Source organism: Triticum urartu, chromosome 5 (genome assembly GCF_003073215.2).
Source record: "Triticum urartu cultivar G1812 chromosome 5, Tu2.1, whole genome shotgun sequence".
Classification (NCBI taxonomy): Eukaryota; Viridiplantae; Streptophyta; class Magnoliopsida; order Poales; family Poaceae; genus Triticum; species Triticum urartu.
The window spans coordinates 585854739-585878560 of record NC_053026.1 but is presented as its reverse complement, the minus strand read 5'-3'; the positions used below and the strand labels follow the sequence as shown (position 1 = coordinate 585878560).

The following is a 23822-nucleotide window of genomic DNA, read 5'->3' as shown; positions in this document are numbered from 1 at the left end:
TCGTCGCATCCTTAGTGGCGCACTACATCGGCGCCCGGATGTATTGGAAAATGAGGAAGGGTCTTCGCATTTGACTCGACGAGTGCGAAGGTTAAGGAAGCTAGCCGAACCTAGGAGGATTCACTTAGGTTGCTGGAACGTAGGGTCTCTAACAGGGAAGCTTTGGGAGCTAGTTGATGCAACGGTGAGGAGAGGTGTTGATATCCTTTGCGTCCAAGAAACCAAATGGAGGGGACAGAAGGCGGAGGAGGATACCCGCTTCAAGTTGTGGTACACGGGGATGGCTGCAAAGAGAAATGGCATATGCATCTTGATCAACAAGAGCCTCAATTATGGATTGGTAGACGTCAAGAGACGTGGGAACCGGATTATCCTGGTCAAGCTGGTAGTCGGGGACTTAGTTCTCAATGTTATCAGCGCGTATGCCCCGCAAGTAGGCCACAATGAGAACACCAAGAGGGAGTACATCTAACACAGGTTTTGAAGGGGTGCATGGGGGCTTTGGCTATGGCATCAGGAATCAAGGAGAATATGTCTTAAGCTTTGCTCTAGCCTACGACATGATTGTAGCTAACACCCTCTTTAGAAAGGGAGAATTACATCTGGTGACTGTTAGTAGTGGCCAACACTCTAGCCAGATTGATTTCATCCTCTCGAGAAGAGAAGATAGGCGTGCGTGCCTAGATTGTAAGGTGATACCTGGAGAGAGTGTTGTACCTCAGCATAAGCTGGTGGTTGCTGACTTCCGCTTTCGGATTCGTGTCCAGCGGGATAAGTGTGCCAAAGTCGCTAGAACGAAGTGGTGGAAACTCAAGGGAGAGGTAGCTCAGGCATTCAAGGAGAGGGTCATTAAGGAGGGCCCTTGGGAGGAAGGAGGGGATGCGGAAATGTGTGGATGAAGATGGCGACTTGCATTCGTAAAGTGGCCTCGGAGGAGTTTGAAGTGTCCAGGGCAAGGAGAAGCGAAGATAAGAATACCTGGTGGTGGAATCAAAAGGGTTAGGCTTAGTAGAACTAAAACCGAGTACATGATGTGCGGTTTCAGTGCAACTAGGTGTGAGGAGGAGGTTAGCCTTGATGGGCGGGTGGTGCCTCAGAAGGACACCTTTCGATATTTGGAGCAATGCTGCAGGAGGATGGGGGTATTGATGAAGATGTGAACCATCGAATCAAAACCGGATGGATGAAGTGACGCCAAGCTTCTGGCATTCTCTGTGACAAAAGAGTGCCACAAAAGCTAAAAGGAAAGTTCTATAGGATGGCGATTCGACCCGCAATGTTGTATGGCGTTGAGTGTTGGCCGACTAAAGGGTGACACGTTCAACAGCTAGGTGTGGCGGAGATGCGTATGTTGAGATAGATGTGTGGCCACACGAGGAAGAATCGAGTCCGAAATGATGATATACGAGATAGAGTTGGGGTAGCACCAATTGAAGACAAGCTTGTCCAACATCGTCTGAGATGGTTTGGGCATATCCAGTGCAGGCCTCCAGAAGCTCCAGTGCATAGTGGGCGGCTAATGCGTGCGGAGAATGTCAAGAGAGGTCGGGGTAGACCGAATTTGACATGGGAGGAGTCCGTTAAGAGAGACCTGAAGGGTTGGAGTATCACCAAAGAACTAGCTATGGACAGGGATGCATGGAAGCTTGTTATCCATGTGCCAGAGCCATGAGTTGGTCGCGAGATGTTATGGGTTTCACCACTAGCCTACCCCAACTTGTTTGTTGTTGTTGTTGTTGTTGTTGCATAACCTGAGCCTACAATATCATAAACTCATGTAATTCTGCTCATAACATCAGAAAATGATGTATGAATTTTATTTGTTGTTTCTTTCATTCCATGCTTGCTGAATCAGTTGCTTGACCATTTTACCAACAAGCAATTAGGCTTCATGAGTTTTATCTATCGACTATATATGTTGGAAGTAATTTTGTTGGAATTGCAACAGGTGCACCTTCAAAGATCATCTTCAAAAGTATAAGCACACCGAAGAGAGTGCAGACTGCACCGAAAAGAACCTTGCAGTATCCCAGGCTCTTGCGTCAAAAGTGCTCAGCAACGCCAATGTCCACCTAGTTTTAATGGATATGCTGGTGGCCTTTGGCATCGATGACGCCCCCGGCATATGCAGGCGACTCAGGAGCGAGACTCTGAGCACTTCAAAGCCCTGCCTGATCACCATCGTCGTGAAAGGGCATACCTCGGAACCACTGGATCTCACTGCCAAGGTGAATTCCGAAGATACGGTGCTTGCCCTAAACCTCCTGAACAGAGTCCATAGAGATCATAGAGTGAAGGGCCACTTTCAAGTTCTGCACCTATGGTTTCAAATGCGCTGAGGGCTTGGAGTAACACGACACATTCTCGTACATTCTCACTGCAGATAGGATTAACATGAGAGATGAAACAACTCAGAATCTGAAGAGCAATGGAAGTCGAATCAGCAACTAGCTGCGGCCTGTAGCTTGTTCACCACCATCAGACAATCTGAAACCAGAATCATCACTTCGCTGGTAGCCTTCTGACAGAGCAAAATGCAGACCTTGGTCAAATCGCTATTGCTTCAGCCAGTGAGCCAGGACATCACCACCCCCACAGCCCATCATTTGATCATCAATGAAACACTGCATCATCAGCATTACAGGTAACCATCTTAACACTGACGGTGATGGCACTCACACCTAGAGGTAGACACCGCGGAAATAAGACGCTGTTGGATAATATCAATATAAGCCCCCTGATCTTATGCACAGCCCTTCACGGAACAGGATCGCCTTTGCTGTTCCGAGCCTCGTTGCATGCGTCCCATGGAAACCGACACGTAACAGCAATAGCAGTGGATGTTTCTTCTTTTTTACTAGAGTTGTTTCGACAGTAACATGCTTTCGATTATGAGGCAAATGAATGGTTCAAGTCACTATATGTTGCGGTTCCAGGATACTTTGAGCGCTTCGAAGCATTGGTTTGTAGATATATTACTGTTAGGCATTCAAATGTACCAGATTAAGCAAGGGAAAAAGGCAACTTACCTCAATATTATGATGAAAAATCTATCTTGCTCCCAGGAAAAGTGTTTCGTAGAAATGCAGCGGTTATGGGCATTTCAGATTCGTGATTTGATCTTCAGCACAAACTGAAAGGAATGGTTCCTTGAGAAGTTGGAACAAGTAATTGCAGTCTTTCTTGTGTCCTGAAGATGGTAAGCAGTTGCACTGTTGACTCAGCTATCATTTTTGTTTCTCTGGAGTATCGATCATATATATCCGGGGACCTGACGTCGCGGGCACATCACCTTTACCTGATGATCTGAGATGCCAATTGTGCCAAGCCTAAGTGTGAAGGTAACATTTGTCTTCCTCTGGTTTCGAATGCTACTTTTGCCGATACTGTAGAGTAACAGAACAGATTGTTGTACATTTCTTACGCCCTTTTTTATTTTATTTTTTCTCAAAGTTAGATTGATCTTTTTGTCGAAGTGATGGCAACCTTGTTGTTACAAAATGCTTGACAGAATCTGCAAGACTGCAACGGTTCACTACCGCCAGCGTCGAGCGGACCCGGAGGAACTCGGCGTTGAATGGCGGCAGAGCTCACCCCAGCAGTGGAGCTTGATCCCAGATCCATGGAAGCAAGCAAATCTTCACGGATGTATGCCATCCCTTTGCAGCAATCTAAGCTCGGGTGGAACTTGGGGGAGCAGATACATCATGTTATACGTGACCTGAGCGGTGGCTCCTGCTGCTAGATGGTGATATTACGTAGTGGCATGAGATTACTGGAGGAGGCGATAAATTTCAGACGTAAATGAACAGGCGCCAGATTAGAGTAACCAGAATGTTGGATCATGGTGATGCTTCTTGTCACTTTATATCATGACTAGAGTTGCTCTGACACCATGTGCACTGAACCTCAGAATTATGCAGCAGCCGCAGCAGTTGTGTGCATGTCAAACTAGTGGTTTGATTTGATTTGCAGCAAAGACTGAAGGGAATGGGTGGGGAACTGTGGAATAAATAAATTTTGCCAAGAATTGTCAGTTTTTGATGTGTTTCTGTGGATCATCGGCTGTATATAGAGTTTGGGAGACCTGACATCGCCGGCACATCACCCAGTGTGCCAAGCTTGAAAGCAACATTCGTCTGAGCGAGCGAGATCTGTATACTGTGTGGTGATGCAGTCAGAGTCAGGTCACCAACGGCGGCGAGTGTGAACATTTGCCTCTGTGAGCAAGCAAAGTGAGATCCGTGTGTTGAGTCAGGAGACAGGGACCGTCCTGCTCTGACTGCTACTGCTGCTGCACTGGTGTTGTTTCTTGTCACTCCTTGGATGTATCCGTCGGCGGAGGCGACTGATCATCCATTCACGCATGGCTCCGCCTCCTCCTGTGTGGACACGGTGGACTAGTGAGCAGCATCTTGTTGGCATCGCACTAGTGCGTACTGCTCGGAGAAAAGAAAATCAAACACAACAGGACTGGTTTCGAATGAGCCGAGGGCTTGGAGTAACACAACGGATTCCTGTACATTCTGAGTGCAGATACGATTAGCATGAGGAAAAACAACTCTGTATCTGAAGAGAAATGGAAATTGAATCAGCAACTAGCTGCAGCCTGTAGCTTGTTCACCAGCCAAAATCACTACTCGTCGGTAGCCTTCCGACAGAGCAAATTGCAGACCTTGGTGAAACCGATATTGCTTCAGCCAGTTCTGGGATGGTGACACCTTGAAGAGTGTGGTGAAAGCGAACCAGGACATCACCACCCCCACGCCCATCATCAAGGTGGTGATGTAACACTGCAGCATCAATCAACATTACTAGTAACCATCTTTGGCACTGACGATGATGGCTCACACCTAGAGGTAGGTAACAGCCATAGCACCGGATGTTTCTTCTTTTTGACAAGAGTTGTTTCCACATTAACTTGGATTATGAGGTAATCAGTTGTTTAAACTCACTATATCTTGCGGATACTTTGAGCGCCTCTCAAAGCATTGGTTTGTAGATATATTACTGTTGGTCATGCAAATGCACTAAAAAACCTGTGTTGCTGCCTCCCCTGTAAAGAAATATAAAGGCGTTTCGATCACTGGCAGCAATTGTGTGCATGTCAAACTACTAGTGATCTGCTCTGCTCTGCAGCAAAGACTGAAAAGAATAGTTCCTTGAGAATTTGGAATTAGTAATTGTGATAACCAAGAATTATATGTATCAGGTAACAAGAGGCAGTGCTACTTTTTATCGCGGTTAAATCTTTGCTTGTGTCCTGAAGACTGTCGCCTGAGCTATTGTTTTTGTTTCTCTGGAGCATCGATCGATCATGTATAGAGTTTGGGAGAAACCTGAAGACTGTCATCAACGGTTTGTCTGTCTGAGCAGGCGAGATCCGTGTGCTCAGTCAGGGGACAGAGATGGTGCTTTGACTGCCACTGCTGCACTGCACTGGTGCTCGGAGTCCTGGACGGACCTATCTATCTAGTCCGGCGACGGCTCGACCAGTCGCGCATGGGCATGGCTCTGGCTCTGGCTCCTGGATCTGGGAACGTGGTCGCCGGCCGGCATTGATGGCTCCTCCTCTGCATCCCCAAGGGCGCTCTCCACCAGGCACCAGCCCATGCCCATGCCGACGGCGGCCGGCCGCGTCGCTTTCCCTTGGCCTCCTGCTGCTCTCGGCTCGGCCTGCCCATGTCGCGGGGCTCCAGGTTGACGAGACGGAAGGACCAAGTGGTGCTCGTCAAGTCACGTCAAGCAAGCGCGCCGCCCGGCTTTGCCTTGAACGTCCGTCCGTCCGCCACCCTGCTGCCACTACACCAGTAACACCACTGGCTTCTTGTATTTTTTTTATTTCAACAGTGATCACCTTTAAAATACATCCTTCTTCCATTTCGAATTACTTGTCGCAGAAATTGATAGATCCGGGACGAAGGAAGTTTGTGTTGTGCCACTCTTCCCTGTCACCCAGCTAGCTGCCGTCCTATCGGTACTTTTCTCAAAATTCTGGGTCCAGTTTTCAGTGGGGGTCTTCTGAAGATTATAGTTAGTAACGACATTTTCAGTACTTTAGAGTGTAGATTCAGTCGTTTTGGTCCGTATCTAGTCCACACCTATAAATATGTAAAACATCTTATAATTTGGAACGGAGTGAGTACAAGCCTAACTGACGTATATATTTGTACTATCATATGGTGACATGGAGGAAGCAACGTTAGCAAAAGCAAAAGGTCGTCTCTTCTTGTGAGAGTCTGAAAAATACTATCAACGACCCTTATCTACGAGTCCTAGTGTCTTTAAGCATACGGGTAATTGGCAGTAGTTGATATGTAGATCCAGATGCAAACCGCAGGACAAGTTGAGAACAAGTTAGCTTTCTCACCGCTTTCAAACTGCAGGCACGCGCCGTTCGTCGGTCATTGTAACGCCCTTGATGCGGCTATATCTCACACGTATCGAAGCACGATTTAGAGGCATAACCGCATTGAAAGCGATGTCGCAAGTGAGGTAATCTTCACACAACCCATATAATACATAAGGGAAAGAGATACATAGTTGGCTTACAATCGCCACTTCACAAAATACATGAATAAAGCATTACATCATCCAGATATAATCAAGGTCCGACTACGGAACCAAAATAAAAGAAGACTACCCCAAAAGCTACACAGATTCCCGATCGACCCCAACTGGGCTCCACTACTGATCGACTAGAACGAAACAACATAAAGGACAAGATCTTCATCGAGCTCCTCCTTGAGCTCGGTTGCGTCACCTGGAATGGCATCATCGGCACCTGCAAGCTGGTTTTGGAAGTATCTGTGAGTCACGGGGACTCAGCAATCTCACACCCTCGCGATCAAGACTATTTAAGCTTATGGGTAAGGTAAAAGGTATGAGGTGGAGCTGCAGCAAGCGACTAGCATATATGGTGGCTAACATACGCAAATGAAAGCGAGAAGAGAAGGCAAAGTACGGTCGAGAAACTATGATCAAGAAGTGATCCTAGAACAACCTACGTCAAACATAACTCCAACACCGTGTTCACTTCCTGGACTCCACCGGAAAGAGACCATCACGGTTACACACGCGGTTGATGCATTTTAATTAAGTTAAACTTTAGGTTTTCTACAACCGGACATTAACAAATTTCCATATGCCCATAACCGCGGGCACGGCTTTCGAAAGTTCAAATCCCTGCAGGGGTGTCCCAACTTAGCCCATCACAAGCTCTCATGGTCAACGAAGGATATTCCTTCTAGCGGGAAGACCCGATCAGACTCGGAATCCCGGTTACAGGACATCCTCGACAATGGTAAAACAAGTCCAGCAAGACCGCCCGATGCGCCGACATCCTGATGGGAGCTGCACATATCTCGTTCTCAGGGCAACACCGGATAGGTCAAGCTACGAGTAAAACCAGCCCTCAAGTTTCCCTAAGGTGGCCCCGCAGGCTACCCATTTCGGACCAACACTTAGACAAGCATTGGCCCGGGGGGTTAAAATAAAGATGACCCTTGGGCTGGCCTAACCCAAGGGAAAAAAGCTAGGTGGCGAATGGTAAAACCAAGGTTGGGCCTTGCTGGAGGAGTTTTATTCAAAGCGAACTGTCAAGGGGTTCCCATTATAACCCAACCGCGTAAGGAACGCAAAATCCGGGAACATAACACCGATATGACGGAAACTAGAGCGGCAAGAGTGGAACAAAACACCAGGCATAAGGCCGAGCCTTCCAACCTTTACCAAGTATATAGATGCATTAATTAAATAAGAGATATTGTGATATTCCAACAAAATATCCATGTTTCAAACATGGAACAAGCTCCAATCTTTACATGCAACTAACAACGCTATAAGAGGGGCTGAGCAAAGTGGTAACATAGCCAAACAACGGTTTGCTAGGACAAGGTGGGTTAGAGGCTCATGGCAATATGGGAGGCATGATAAAGCATGTGGTAGGTATCGCAGCATAGGCATAGCAATAGAGCGAGCAACTAGCAAGCAAAGATAGAAGTGATTTCGAGGGTATGGTCATCTTGCCTGAAATCCCGCAAGAAAGAAGAACGAGTCCATGAAGAGGACAAACGGACGTAGTCGAACGGTTCCTCACAAACGCGACGTTAACGGAACTAACCCGAAGAAGCAACACCAGAAAGAAGCAAACAACATAGTAAACAACTATCACATAAACATGGCATGATGCACAATCAAGTATGATGCATGTCCGGTTTAATGAAGCATGGCATGGCAAAGTGCACAAACAATACTATAAATTAAGTGGAGCTCAATATGCAACGAGTTGCATATTGACGAAACACCACATGACTTATTTAGTTCACTCTCGTTTATGTACCCAACAATATTAAATGTTGTTAAACATGGCAAGAGATGAAACATGAGTAAACTAAACATTTAGGCAAGTTTAAATGAGGCCGGAAATAACAAACAACAATTTCGCTAAATCCCCATATGCATTTAGCAATTTGGTGCAACAACAATTTAAACATTTTAATTGTTGTTATCATGATGCGGATGACATGAACAAGTTTATGCAATTTTTTAATTAAAACTTGATAAGAGCATTATGAAGCATTTGTCACCGTGGTGGAAAGGAAAGGGGTGCCACGGCAACGATACAAAAACGATGCCACGGCAGCATTCCGGTTCCGGTAACTCGATTGAGATACCGATGCAAAGGAGAAGTGTGCGGATGCGTGCAAAAGATGGTGGGGCGCTCCCGGATTCCGGATGTCGCACGAGTGGGCGACAAGGAAACGAGTGACAAATTGGACACGGTGCAAACACGAGCATCTCAAACATCGCAAGCATTCGTTCACGGACGTTGTCTCGAGGTTATACCTTCGGAGCGTGCAAAGGGGACGGTTCTCGCTCGTGGAGGGAAGTAGGCGTTCTCACGACGGCGGTAGTGGAAGTAGTCGATCTCGCATGCTCTAGGGTCGACTGTAGAGGTTCTCGCGATCTCGACGATGGTAGTGGTACATGTTTATTGAAGCACGAGTATCCGTAGATGTTCATGTCATCGGTGTCATGGTACTTGGGGTCTTCGGACTTTCCGGTCCCGTTCTTGCGACGGTAGTCGTTCACGTTCGTTCGGTGAGGTACTTGATGACTCCAACGTCTTCGGGGCGACGGTAGTGGTACACACGACGTTGGGGTACTTGTCGGTCCGGTCTTGACGGAGTAGATGTACACGTTGTCGGGGTACTTGTCGCATCACCGGGCATATTCGTACATGTTCGGAGGGGAACTTGGCAAATCCATGTACTTGGCGTTCCGGTGCGGTACTTGACGAATCCAACACGTAGGGGTACACTTGTGGAAGCGGAACTTGACGAAATCCATATGGAGGTAGCCGTCCGTGGTCGTGCTCATGTTTGGGGACGTTGCGACAACAGCAACAGCCGGAGTTGCTTGCGGATGGGAGGGTCGGCGGTAGGCCTGATGCAGGGAGCGGCAGGGGAGGTCTGGCAGGGCACAGTCTTCAGGGCGGCGGGCCGGCGACGCGAGGTCCGGCAACAGGCGTGGTGCAGCAAGGCGACGAGGACGAGGCACGTCGGGGCAGCAAGGCGGAGGGCGGAGCAGAGGCGTGGCGCGGGAGCTGCTGGTCCGACGGTTGGGCTCCGGCGAGTCCGCCATGGACCGGGACAAGGAAGCCGCGGCCTCGGGCGCATGTGCAGGGGAGCACCGGGTCGGGAGGCGCGAGGATACGCGGCACCACTCGCTGGACGGAGGTTGCAGACGGCGAGGGATGCGAGGTCGAGGAGGAGGCCTCGGGCACGGAACGCGGGCGCCATGGGGATGCAGGCAGCGGAGAGGCGCGGGGCGTCGTGGCCAAGCGGAGGGAGGAGGAGGCGCGGATGGGACGACGCCGGTCGCCGACGTTAGGGCCCGTGGTGGAGCTCGGCATCAGGAGAAACGTAGGGAGGCGCAGCACTGGCTCTGCTGCTCTCTCCCTGCGAGCGAGAGGAAGAGGGAGGGGAAAAGGGGATCGAGCGAGGCAGCACGCTCGCTGTCTCCTGGCGGCGCGAGGGAGACCGAGAGGAGGGGGTTCACGGGGGGCTCGGGCTAGGTTTAGGTTAGGTTAGGTGGGCTGGGGGAGGAGGATGGGCCGGCCTGCGGGACGGGATGGCCTTAGGTGGGCCGGAGCGGAAGTTGGCCTAGGGAGGCCCAGGAAAACCTTTTCTTTTATCATTTACTTCATGTTTATTTAGATAAATAGTAACAATAAAAGAAAAAGGACAGGGGGCTAGAAGAGGAGTTTTTCAGATATAAAAATATCCTCAATCTCCTGGAACTATACTCTATTTGCTAAATTGTCTTGGATATTTTTAGAGGTAGAAAAAAATAAAACAAGTTTAAATATGATTCAAACTTGAAGCATTTTTGAACCTAACCAAAACAACTCCAAAGGATCTGAAATTTGACTGAGAGGTTGCAGGCATGGTTGAGAATTTATCGGAAAAGAATGAACATTAATAGAGAAGGGGAAAATGGCACTTGCAAAAGAAAGGAAATAGAAGGAAAAGAGAAGGAGATGATGCATGGGACAAAGGCACGGGGAATTAATCTGCAAGTGTGTTTTAATGATTCCAAATTAATGGAATATTTAATATAGCTCCCTAAAATATTGGGAGGATATGTTATAAAAAGAATTCACTATGTGAATTCCCTCGGTTTAAATGGATCAAAGATCCATGTCATTTATTTAGTTGAGTTAAGAAAAAATAAATAACATGATGGCATGATGACATGATGCAATGCACATGATGCAAAACTGAATGCAATAAACCAACAACTTACATGACGAAAAACTCGTAAACTCTAAAAGGCATCTAAATCTCCGGTCTTGAGACATTACAGTCACCTCCTCCATGCCGTGCCTAGGGATGAGCTTGAACTGGAGCGCAGCGTCGCGCCGGCGGACGAAGCGCCAGCATTTGCGTGCACACAACACGCTCCTGCATGCATGAGCCGCACCAGCAGCGGCTCCCCATCGGGTTAGTGTTTGCTCTAAATCTTTTAATGTTTGGAACACATTTGTTTGCACTTACCTTACCTTTACTGATGCTCTTCCAATTCATAAAGTAGTAGAACTAATTGATCCAGTGTATGTGCAAAATTAAACCCAAAATCTTACGATGCTCGAGGAGGAGGCCCTCCACCTACTAAGTACTCCCTCCAATCCTTTTTACTCTATATATAAGAATTGTCTAAAGTCAAACGTTGTAAAGTTTGACCATATTTATATGAAAAATATCAGCATCTACAATGCTAAAGTTATACAATATGAAAATTTAAGTCAAGACGCATCTGATGATAATGAATTCACATTATGGATGTACGTATATTTTTCTATAAAGTTGGTTAAACTTTACGAGGTTTGACTTGAGACAAATTTTATATGCAAATTAAAAAGGACAGGAGGGAGTATAAAATTACACATCTCAGCATCGCACCTACTCAATATACAAGCCCAACTAGCGCGTATATCTGTACTAAGTGAAAGGCCTCTTCTTGTTGGAGTGTGGGACTGGCTGGCTGAATACATCTCAAGCGTCTCAAATTACTACTATCAACGAGCCTTGACTACGAGTCCCAATGTCTTAAAGTATACGGGCAATTGGTAGTAATAGTTGATATGTAGATCCAGATGCAAACTGCACGAGTTGAACAATATACGTCTTTTTTTTTACTCTTCTGCCAGGCACAGGATGCAAACTAGAATTTGGCATGGCTGGTTGGCCATTATTAGCTGATGGACAGGAGGAGCGAAGTGCTCACTTGCAAATCATATCATGGAGGGGTGGTTGACCTTAAGTTTGATAGCACTATCCACGCTACTGGCCCTTTGGTTTTTCAAGCTCTCCGGCTGTAAGAAGCAGCGGCTGCCTCCAGGGCCATGGAGACTCCCGATCATCGGCAGCCTCCACCACGTCGTCAGCGTCCTCCCGCACCGCACCATGACAGAGCTGTGTCGCTGGCACGGGCCCATGATGTACCTCCAGCTAGGCGAGGTCCCCACCGTGGTGGTTTCCAGCGCGGAGGCGGTGGGGCAGATGATGAAGGCCAGCGACCTCCTGTTCGCGAACCGGCGGACCACCGGGATGCAGGACATCGTCGGCTATGGTGGCATGGGCATCAGCTTCGCCCCCTACGGCGACCACTGGCGCCGAATGCGCAAGGTGTGCGCCACGGAGCTCCTCAGTTCCAAGCAGGTCAGGCGCATGGAGAGTGTCAGGTCCGAGGAGATGGGCAGCCTCCTCCGCTCCATGGCGGCATCACCTGGCGCCACCGTCAACGTCAGCCAGAAGGTGGCGGCGCTGAGCAACGACGTCGTGGCACGGGCGGTCTTCGGCGGCAAGTTCAGCCAGCGGGAGGATTACATCCACGCGTCTCATCAGGTCATGAACCTTCTGGGAGGCTTCTCCCTCGTCGACCTCTTCCCGTCCTCGAGGCTCGTGCGGTGGCTGAGCAGCGAGGAGCGCCGCATGAAGAGCAGCCTCGACCTCATGCAGCGCATCATCACCGATATCCTCGTCGAGTGCAAGGCGGTGCGAGCTGCCAGTAACGGCGACGAAGAGCTGCTAGTTGGAAAGTACGGATCTCAAAACAAGGCTGTAGGGTTGAGGATAAGAGATTCCATGTGGCCTGAGCTACAAAAAATCTTTGTGGGCTGCTAGACGTGCTGCTCACATGCCAGGAGGAGGACTCGCTGGAATCCCCTCTAACCACAGAGATGATAACCACCGTCTTGTTTGTGAGTATATATTTTCCTTTCTATTGCCATCTCATGCATGTGCTTGGTTACGACTTAAGACACATCTTTATCAAGAAATCTGTACGTCTGGGCAGAATCATGCATCTGATCATGTCTACTAATATAAAGAAAAGTTAGCGAGAGCGGTGTTTTGGAGGCCGACTTACACATGTAGCTCTGTTTATAATTTTATTTTATTTGCATTTTTGTGTTTTGAAAAATTCGAAAACAATCCTAGATATAGCTAAAGTCGAGATCTACCCGTCTGTAAATTTTCAAGTCAAAATTCGTACTCCCTCCGTCCTAAAATACTTGTTGGAGAAATGCATAGAAATGTATGTATCTAAAACTAAGATACGTCTAGATACATCCATTCCTTTGACAAGTATTTCTGGACGGGGGGAGTATTATTCTAGGCTACACAAAAATGACAAATCTCGCAAAATTTTGAATTTTTTAGACTGTACACCGTTCACCAATCCAGATCCGCAAATTGTCTTTTTGCCCCAGGCCAAAATACGACGAATTTGTGATTGATTTTTTTTCACAATGGTAGATCTCGATATTATCTACACCAGAGAATATTTTTCAATTTTTTTAAAACATATAAATGCAGATTCAATTTTTTTTAACCGAGCTAGATGTAGCTCGGCCTCACTTTGGACTTTCTAAAGTTAGCATCATAGCTTGGTCCCTCACAAAACAAAAAGATACTCATGGTTGAACTTTTTTCTAGATAAGTGTGTTAGATATCATTTCTAAAATCTAAATCAGTAAATATCATAGTTTAGAGGCTCCGGTCGAAAACAGAAAAACAGGAGAAAATCAGTACACCATGGCGAGGCACAATACCACTTGCACTGACCTGGTTTTCGATTATTTTGAAGTATCAAGTATACACTATATATACATTATGCGGCAAAAAAATTCCGGAAATTCCTTAAATTTTAGTTAAAAAGAATGGTTTTTGTCGCCAACAAACCAGGTGAGCCGGCGGTCCGACCACCGAATCAGTGAATTGTATCAGTCGCCTGAATGATTCACCGCGGTCCGGCTTTTTTAAACTATGGTTAACACTATATGTCTGACACACATTTTTTGTACTTACCTCTACAGGAGGGCAGGGGGACTCTTCCTGTTCATAAAGTAGAAGTAATTGACCTTCTGTGTGTGTGCAAAATCCTAGAATACTCGATCAATTATAAATCTCCGTCAGCAAGCATCGAATAGACTATTTAAACTTTAATATCCAATACAGAACTAATAGCTCTGTATTGGATAGCATTTCTTCGAAATAATGATTGTCTATGTCCAATCCAGGAGGGGAAGAGCCCGCACGCCCCGCGTCGCCCTCGCGAGCGGCGTCGGGCGAACCCTAGACTCAACTCCGCGGCCGCCTCCTCCAACCTCCCTTCCCCTGCCGCCGCCGAAGGGCGCCGCAGGGCGAAGCCCGTGGGCGTCGGCGGCGGCGGGGTTCTCTTCTCCTCCCGGTGTGTGGCGGCAGCGCGAGATGCGGCGGCGCGGCGGGGGCGTGACGCTGGTGCGGGGCGTGGCGGCGGCGGGGCTCTCAGCCGTGCGATGCGAGCGGGCGTCCAGGCCGTGGTGGCTGCACGGTGCAAGACCATGGCATGGCGGCGGATCGGGGCTGGCGCAGGCACGGATCCGGCTCGGACCTGGCCCTGCGAGTGCAACCTCGGCTTCAGCGCGGGGAGAGGTCAGATCCTGGCCGCGCTTGGCCGGATCTAGCTTCTCCGCCCCCGTTGGCCGCCCTCGATGGGGCTCGGTGGCTTTGTTCCAGCGGCCAACGAGGGATGGATCCCGGGACGGCGGCCCCGGACGGCGGAGGATGTGTCGGTGGCTGTGGACTCGCGACGGGCGACGGGGCGGCCGTGATGGTGGACGATCCGTGCACAAGACGCTTGATGGAGGCCATTGGAACAGATCTGGGTGAAGACCTGCTCGCGGCTGCTGCCGAGGCCGACGATGGTGGCACTATTCGGTGTCGATCCCTTGTTGAAGGCATCGCTGTTGAGAACTTTCAGGCCACTATCTGCTACCTCCGGGGGAAACCCTAGATCAGTAGATCGGATGACGGTGGCATTATTGTGTCGTTTCCCTCTTGTGGCGTCATTCTTGGAGGTGTACACGGGATCGAGGGACCAGTGAACAGAATAATTGGTGGAGCGATGATTCATCCTGCACACTAATGGTGGCGTTTCTCGGCGGCGTGGCGCAGTGGAGACTCGGCGCCTGATGTGTGGCAAGGGACTCGCGCAGGAGGGTGACATTATCAGACGTCGTGGTGGCGTCGATGGCAGAGAGGCCAGGCAAGGTGGTGCAGCAGTACAGTACTGAAGATGGATTGGTGGCAGGTGGCTGCGGCGGCCTCATACCCGGCAGGCGTCCTGATTGAGGAGTGCGCCGGACTGGTAGGTGCCCCATACCCAACAGGCGTCCTGGTTGGGACCTCTGGTCTTAGATGTTTAGGTTTGGCTACGCTGTCTGTTTGGTATTAGGCCCAGACTATCAGCGCCCCTTCATCAATTGGATAGGAGTAGTGACAGTTGTTGCTTAAACGGTGGCTTTAGTCTTATTGTTGTATGACTTTATAAGGTCTTGTGAGAATAATTAATGAAGTGGCCATATGCATCGCCCAGATGCAGAGGGCGGAGGTCCTCCTCCTTTTCTAAAAAAAAATTCCAATCCAGGACATTTTTGGAGGCGCTACTGATACCACTTCAACCACTTTTGAGTGGGCTATGTCGGAACTCATCAATCATCCAGTAGCCATGGCTAAGGCACAATTAGAGGTCCGTGGGGTACTAGGTCCAGACCAAGCTATCATTGTCAGTAGCGACCTTGCAGAACTCCACTATATGCGGATGGTCATCAAGGAAACATTAAGATTGCATACACCTGCTACTCAACCGCAAGAATGGAGAGGACTGCAAAATTATGGGTTATGATATACTTAAAGGTACCAATATATGCATTAATGCCTTCGCAATTTCCAGGGATCCTCAGCACTGGAACAAGCCTAAAGAGTTTAATCCAGAGAGGTTTGAAAACAATAACATGGATTATAATGGGTCATGCTTCGAATTCACTCCGTTCGGGTTCGGGCGACGCCTTTGTCCTAAGATAACATTCGCCTCATCAGTTTTAGGGATGGCATTGGCTAACTTTCTCTATCACTTTGACTGGATGCTTCCTGATGGAGTCATTTCGGAGTCGGTGGACATGTCCGAGAAATTTGGGTTAATTGTATGCAGAAGTTCCGACCTGCACCTTGGAGCTATTCCACACCTATGCTCCAAAGTTATGGAGATTTAAATCCACCATACTATACTCAAGAGGTCCATTGTGTGTGGCATTTTTACCTTTATGCCAACATTGGAATAATAGAATTTCATGGAAAAATTGTTATACCACACTATTGTTCATGTTACTATGGGCCAACATTAAATTGCCTGGTTGTCGCTGCATGGCAGTAGCTACTGTGTAGCACTAAGTGATGCAATTATTTGTGATATATGATCGTGTGTCTATTTTTAATGATCTTGTTCACAACATGCGGTAGTGGGCATGTCAGACTTGTGATTTGATCTGCAGCACAGACTGAAAGGAATGTTGCTTGAGAGCATGGAATAAGTAACTGCAATCTTTCTTGTGTCCTGAAGATGATAAGCAGTTGCACTGTCACCTCAGCTATAGTTTCTATTTCTCTGGAGTATCGATCATATATATTCAGAGACCTGACGTCTCGGGCACACCACCTTTACTTGATGACCTGACGTCGCGGTCATGTTAAGGTAACATTTGTCTGCACGTCTGGTTTCAAATGCTACTTTTGCCGATACTGTAGATGGGTTTACTTTATTGTGAATGCCGAGGGCTTAGACTAAAAGAGCAGATTGTTGTAGATTTTCTTATGCCCTTTTTATTTTATTTTTCCTCAAAGTTAGATTGACCTTATTGTTGAAGTGATGGCAGCCTTGTTGTTGTTGTTGTTGTTGTTGTTGTTACAAAATGCGTGACAGAATCTGCAACAGCAGAAACATCATGTTGTACGTGACCTGAGCGGTGGCTCCTGCTGCTAGATGGTGATGTTACGTAATGGCATGAGATTACCGGGGGAGGCGGTAAATTTCAAATGGTAAATGAAGAGGTGCCAGATTAGAGTAACCAGAATGTTTGGATTATGGTGATGCTTGCGTTGGTTCTACTTGTCACTTCCAAGTTCCAGGATACTTTGAGGTCCTCAAGACAGTGGTTGGTCGATACACCGCGGTCGTGTCAGGCATTCCAATGTAGCAGATTATAAGCGAGAAAAAGAAGGTAACTGTGTACTGAACCTCAGAATTATGCAGCAGCAGAAGTTGTGTGCATGTCAAAATAGTGATTTGATGTGCAGCAAAGACTGGAAGGAATGGGTGAAGAACTGGAATAAATAAATTTTCCAACAATTGTCAGTTTTTGATGTGTTTCCGTGGAGCATCGATTGTATGTATATAGAGTTGTGGAGAGCTGACGTCGCCGGCACATCAGCTTTACCTCATGATCCGACGGATGCCCAGTTTGCCAAGCCTGAAAGTGACATTTTTCTGGGCGAGCGAGATCTGTGTGGTGTGTGGTGATGCAGTCAGAGTCGGGTCACCAACGGCGGCGAGTGTGACCATTCGCCTCTCTGAGGTCTGAGCAATCGAAGCGAGATCCGAGTGTTGGGTCAGAGGACAGGGACCGTCCTGCTTTGACTGCTACTGCTGCTGCGCTGGTGTTGTCTCTTTCTGGTCACTGCTTTCCGTGTGTGGACACGGCGGGCTAGTGAGCAGTACATCGCACCAGTGTGAAGTGCTCGGAGAAGAGAAAATCAAACACAAGAGGACAGGTGTGGTCATCTCGTCGATCGCCCTGGTGTCCGTCTGCATGTGTAGCGCGGAAAATGGAGCGTAGGATCCCTAGATACATCGTCGGTTTATACTGTTGTGACGATGGTGAGCTGGGGGAGACCCCCCTTGTTTATTTCAATCTCTAGATATGTCATGGAATCTGCACTAGTGGCACGAGGAACCTCTCTGATCAAAGACATGGTTGCATTCAACGGCATATGTAGACGTCAAGCATGAGCTTCTGCATCAGCTACTTGCACTTTCATACATGCAGAGATGTACGGCGTGTTGTCACAAATGTACTGTAAATTCCAAGACCTGTAGCATGAGACTGAGAAAGAGAAGAGGATGAAGCAAATTGCTGTTCACCGTCAGTGTCGATCTGCTCCATTAAACAGCGATGGTACCTGCAAAACATTAGGCCAGAGCGTGAGAGCGATAAGCAGCATTAGCAGTGTCACCTTGGATCGTTCTAGCTTTCAAAAAAAAACGAGACCAACCCGGGCTACACTAGCCGCCTCTTGGCATTTTTTTACACAAGAAAACTCCGTGAACACCAAATGCTCAAGCCGAGACTTGAACCCTGGTGGGCTAGCTGCGAACTCCCGCGCCTTCAGTTCTCATCGTTCTAGCTTTTGAAATGTGCCACAGAATACAGAGGGAATAATCAACTACACAAGACTCGGGTGCTTGAGGAAAGATGGTATGAATAAATTCTCCAATGGACTCTAGAAGCAACGGCCAAAGATTTACTAGTAAGCAAGTCTCCGAACAAAAGTTTGAACATGATGAAGAACATTTGTCTGTTTTTCCAAACTTGTTTAACGAGGCCAAACACGATGAACAAATTATTTAGAAAGCCTATTGTACTATTATTAAAGGTACTATTGGATATTCTCTGAGAATTAGAAAAACTCTTATATAATGCAACAATATTCGCAAGACTCAACCTCGGTAGTACTGATTTGCTAAAAGCTAGCACTGCAAATCAGATCATCCTGACAGGAGAAACACAAATCAATTCCCATAAAGCAGTGTTCAATTGCTATGGTCGTGGGTCGGTGCAGAAAATCAGGAACGCTTGTCATCACAAAAGAAAAACAGCCACGGTAAACGGAAATAATTCAAGGGTTTGGTTCTCCTAGTATGTAGAGCTTCCGAGACCTGTCGCCGCCGGCGCATCACGTCTACCTCATTCCTGATCGATGTGACATGGCCAGTGCCAGTGTGCTAAGCCTAAGTCTGAACGTAGTATTTGTCTGAGACAGGGACCGCCCTGCTTTGACTGCTGCACTGCACTGCACTGATGTTGTTTCTGGTGACTCACTGTTCGGAGTCTTTGGACCGATCAATCTAATTCGATCATGCGACCATTCGCTCTCGCCTCCTTGCGGCGGCATCTCGCTTCCTTGGTGGATCTGGGAACGGGGTCGCCGGCCGGCAATGATGGCTCCTCCTCTGCATCTCAAGGACACTCCTCTCCTCACCAGCCCATGCCCATACCGACGGCGGCCGCATTGCTTTCCCCTCCCTGGGCATTCAACTCCGTCCGGGCTGCGCGGCCATGGGCTCGAGGTTGACGAGACGGAAGGACGAAGCGGCGCCCAGCTCGCCAAATCAAATCACGTCGTGTCGGTGTCAGGCAAGCGCGCCGCCCGGCTTTGCCTTCAACGTCCGCCATCCCCGAGGCTGCCACTACGGGCTACGGCACTACGTAGCTTCCTTCCTGCCCATGACACAAACGCGGCCTGATTGTGTTTTTGTTTTCAATCAACAGTGGTCACCTTTAAATTAGTTGTAGACATTTGTGTCGTGCCTCTAGATCCACAAGAGGTGTACTACTCTGTTTCTGTCAGGGAAGGAGCCTGTCATTTCAGCTGGTGACGCCTGCCTGCCAGTGCCATCTTTGATTTGATCTGTGCTAGGTCTGCAATTAGGCACCGCATCATGTAAAGTGAGAGTGAGGCTGCTGGCCTGCCAAGATTTGTTCGCCATCAGCTGGAGAGACTAGTCCCATCCACAATCCGCATGTATGTGTACAAACGGATCCAGACGGAATCTTCTCTTTCTTTCGATCCCTGGTGGTCGTGCGGCGCCTCTCTCTTCTCCCGTCGCCCAGCTAGCTTCCGTCCTACTCGTGCTTGCCACGCTGAAATGCAACTCCCTTTCAGCGTGTATGCCTCAGAAACCAAAAAGTGGTGTTCACATTCAGCGGGGCTCTCTTTTCTGAAGATTACAGTCAGTAACGACGACGTTTTCGTACATGAGAGCGACGTACGCAACCATCTATTCTCTGTTGGTTTCGGCAAGATTTTCTTGAGCCCAAATATCAATCACCTTTTTCTTCCCTTCCTTTGTGGTTGGACTTGACGACTCCTTTCTAGTGCAAAAGTGCGCACGAAAATCGATGCCCAAGACCAAGGCACCTACAAAAAGAATGAGATATCATGATCATACTACATTGAACTAGCTAGCGGCAATATCTATCTGGACTTTGGATGACAAGTACTTCCTACGTTTCGAATTACTCGTCGCAGAAATAGATGTATCTAGAACTAAAATACATCTTGATACATCCATTTCTGCGACGAGTAATTCGGAACGGAGGAAGTACGTACACGCACGAAGAATCTCACTCGACATGGATGGACCCAAACCTGACTATATGTTGTGTGGTGTGCGCGATGGGACTCGAAGATCAGGAGAGATTGGTCGAGGTCACGTCTCAGGTCGACCTGCCCTGCCAATAAGACGAAACGCACGTCAAAAAGTCCACAACTTAGCTCTCCTGCCTTAAATGACTCGAGTCACTTGATGCTATGCGCCGGAATATCAGAATTTGGATGAGGACAACCAAACGGGACAAATGAAATGATGCATGAGCGTCCATTTGAGATAAGTCTCAGGCTCTCACGTCTCACCTGGTTATATATAGTTTCTTTCGTCTTTCTTCTTCGTAGAAATTTGTTCTTTGGAGCCTAGTTATTAGGGTCACCTCGTAGATTTTCTCTACTCGCAAAAAAGAAAAACTCAATAGATTTTCTCTCTTCTTTCCTTTCCTCTAGAAGCTGTGATCAGTGCCTTGACTCTTTGATGGTGACAATGGCAAGCAACTTGGCAATACGCGGTGTGATATTAGCTTTCATCTATGTCGTCGATCCGCACGTATATTCGAATGTACGTAGTTCTAAGGTTAGCTCTTGGGTTCAATCCGGTTGGACTTGGTGCACATCGCATTCTCCGTTTTGATCGCATGTGCATGCACCTCATGTGTGAATTTGGATTTGGAGTTTAGATAGGGTATCTTGTAGCACGCCGCGCCACGAGCTATATGACCGACGACCCCTTCGCAAAAGTGCATACAGAGACGGATGTCAAAGAGGAGAAGGTAAGTTAATCTCATACGTAATGTGGTGTCACCGTCTCAGTCGTTTGAGTGCAATTCCTCCCATTTCGCTTAATTATATACCACTACACGGCGGCCAAGTTAAGAACCGAAATCTATTAAGGACTAACTTCGTCTCCGTCGTCGACTAAGGTCAAGGCACATGCACACGATAGCAACCTTTTCAAAAAAAAATGCACACGATAGCATCACAGAATGAGATATCGTGGAGAAGTACGTAGCATCAACGTCCACTTGAACTCGAGATGATAACTACGTGCATTCGAGATTCTCAACATGGACCGAAATCTGACTTTGCTCTTCTGGGGGTTGATTTTGTGTGCTTACGGGGAGAGGATGAGATGAGAGATTGGTCGATCGAGCGAGGTCACCTCACGTATGTATGTACGCCGACGTGCCCAAGAAAACGAGACGATCACCAGAGCTCAAAAACGTCGCTTCCGGGCCTATAATGACTCGAGTTGATTGACACCAACCAGATTTGCGTTTGGCATTTGAGGATTTCGTTGAGAACAACGAGATGAGGACAAACGAAGCAATGCATGCGTGTCCATTTGAAATAGTCCCAGGTTATAGTTTCTTTTGTCTTTCTTCTACACCGGCGAGCAACTATAGATATTTGGGCAACGCTACACGCACGGGCTCCTTTTTACGGGATGAACGGACTGGCTAGATTGGCATGCTTGGGGGGGGGGGGGGGTTGAGTAGTTTGGAATATGCCCGTAAAACCCAGTAACCAGTCCGTGCGTTTAGAATTTTCGATAGATATTTTCATAGTACCTTCACGCCAGCAACAACAATAGATATTTTCATAGTACCTTCATACGAGATATTACTACTCAATTTGCCACTGAATTTACACTATATTAATTTTCTAGTATGTTGATAAAGCCCTTTTTTGACTTAATCATCATCCAGATGTGACACGTAGGAACAAGCACCTTCTCTCTAAAAAAAAAACGAAATAGATCCCGAGCTATATTTTCTAGTGCGTTGATAAAGCCCCTTTTGACTTAATCATCACCGACTTGGTACAATGTCCACCAAAAATGAAGCCCACGTGGTTGCCGCCGCCAAGTTGCCACAAGTGTTGCTACAATGTCCTGATTAGCACTAGACCGTGGATCGGGATGAAACCAATCGACACATCGGGCAATTGTTGAGGCGCTACATCTACCTATGCCAGTATGTAGCACACCCCGACACATTGGCCCTCACCGGATCAGGCCGTAATACACTCTTCCACTACATGTCGAGGCATGAGTCATCGCTGCCATAGTCGACTAGATCCTCGCGCAGCCGCGCTAGAAAGTGCGAGCTGAAATAGGGTCAGATTCACATGCACCACACCGTCCCTACAGCCATGGTGACATGACAACCTACAATCAGCGGCCGATCTAGGCCCCGAGGCATGAGGCCCAAATCCTTTGTATACTATAGCAAAATACGATAGCAGTTGCTACAGTATACAATGGTGGCCCGAGGCGGCCTGCTGGGCTGTCGCTGACTCGATGTCTGGGCTCCTCTTGATCGCATGTTGTCTAGGGTTGTTGTCGATCCCGAGACGGAGGGCTCAGTGCAGCGAGGAGACAACCTCATCGCCATTGTCAGCCTAGCTAGCTTAGGTGGTGTTTGGTTCAGAAGTCTTATGACTTTTTCTAGTCCCAGGGACTAATTAAAAATAACTTTTCAGTAGAGTCTTCTTTTAGTCCCTGTAAAAAAAGTCCCTCCTGTTTGGTTTCTAGGGACTTTTTAGGAACTTTTTCTAGTCTCTGAGACTAAAAAGTCCCTGAACCAAACACCCCCTTAGCTGCCAGCTTCCTTTGACGGCAGCGAGGAAGGCAATAGGAGATGGGACAACAGCAGACAACTAGGGTTTCTCCTAGGAGCAACGTGGGGCATTCTTTTATTTATAATTTCCTAGCTAAACCAATCCTATAGAAGTTCATCTCCACTATCTTATTTACTCCCTCCGTTTCTTCTTAGTCTCCACATAACCTTTGTCTGAAGTCACAATATCTCTGTTTTAACTAAACTTATAGAAAAAAGTATCAACATTTACAAGACCAAAGGAATATCTTTAGATTCATTATGGAATGTAGCTTCATATTATGTATATTTGGTATTGTAGAAGTTAATATTTTCTTATATAAATTTGGTCAAAGTTTGTAAAGTTTGACATGACAAAAATCTTATATGCGGAGTAAAAAGGAACAGATGGAGTATCTTTAACATGCAGCATGTCCACTTCATCACATATGCCACCTCTCATCTGAAGTGCACATGGAAGCCATCCACATCATCAAGCGCATGCAAACAATTAAATTTCTACTTTCCACCACATGTGCGCCCTGCACATCATCAAGCGCACAAGCAACCATTCAACTTTCTAGTTTTCTACCAGACGCAAGCCCTCCACATCATCAAAGAACATGAAAACCCTCCAAATCATTATTTTCATTTTTCAACACTAAATAATTGAACTTGAATGTTACAAGCCAATATAACTTGCATCCACGCTCTATTTACCGCTAGGTTGAATGTGGTGTGCTATTCTCATATATTCTCATTTTATTTTTGATAAATTCATTGCTAAAAATTTCCTCAGTAGCGCGGGGCATTATCTAGTTTATAATATTGATTATGGGCATGGAGAAAAAATATAATGAATTCTATATCTCCCATATGTCCATAGGCGAGTCTAACATCCTAGATCATCGAAAACAGTACAATAATATTTTATTACTATTTGGGCGCAAAT

The 23822-nt window shown here is 47.4% G+C and overlaps 1 pseudogene; it reads left to right on the top strand.

The window, feature by feature from the left end:
- Positions 1-11776: 11776 nt before the first annotated feature.
- LOC125506162 lies at positions 11777-16099 on the top strand (annotated as a pseudogene).
- Positions 16100-23822: the final 7723 nt, after the last annotated feature.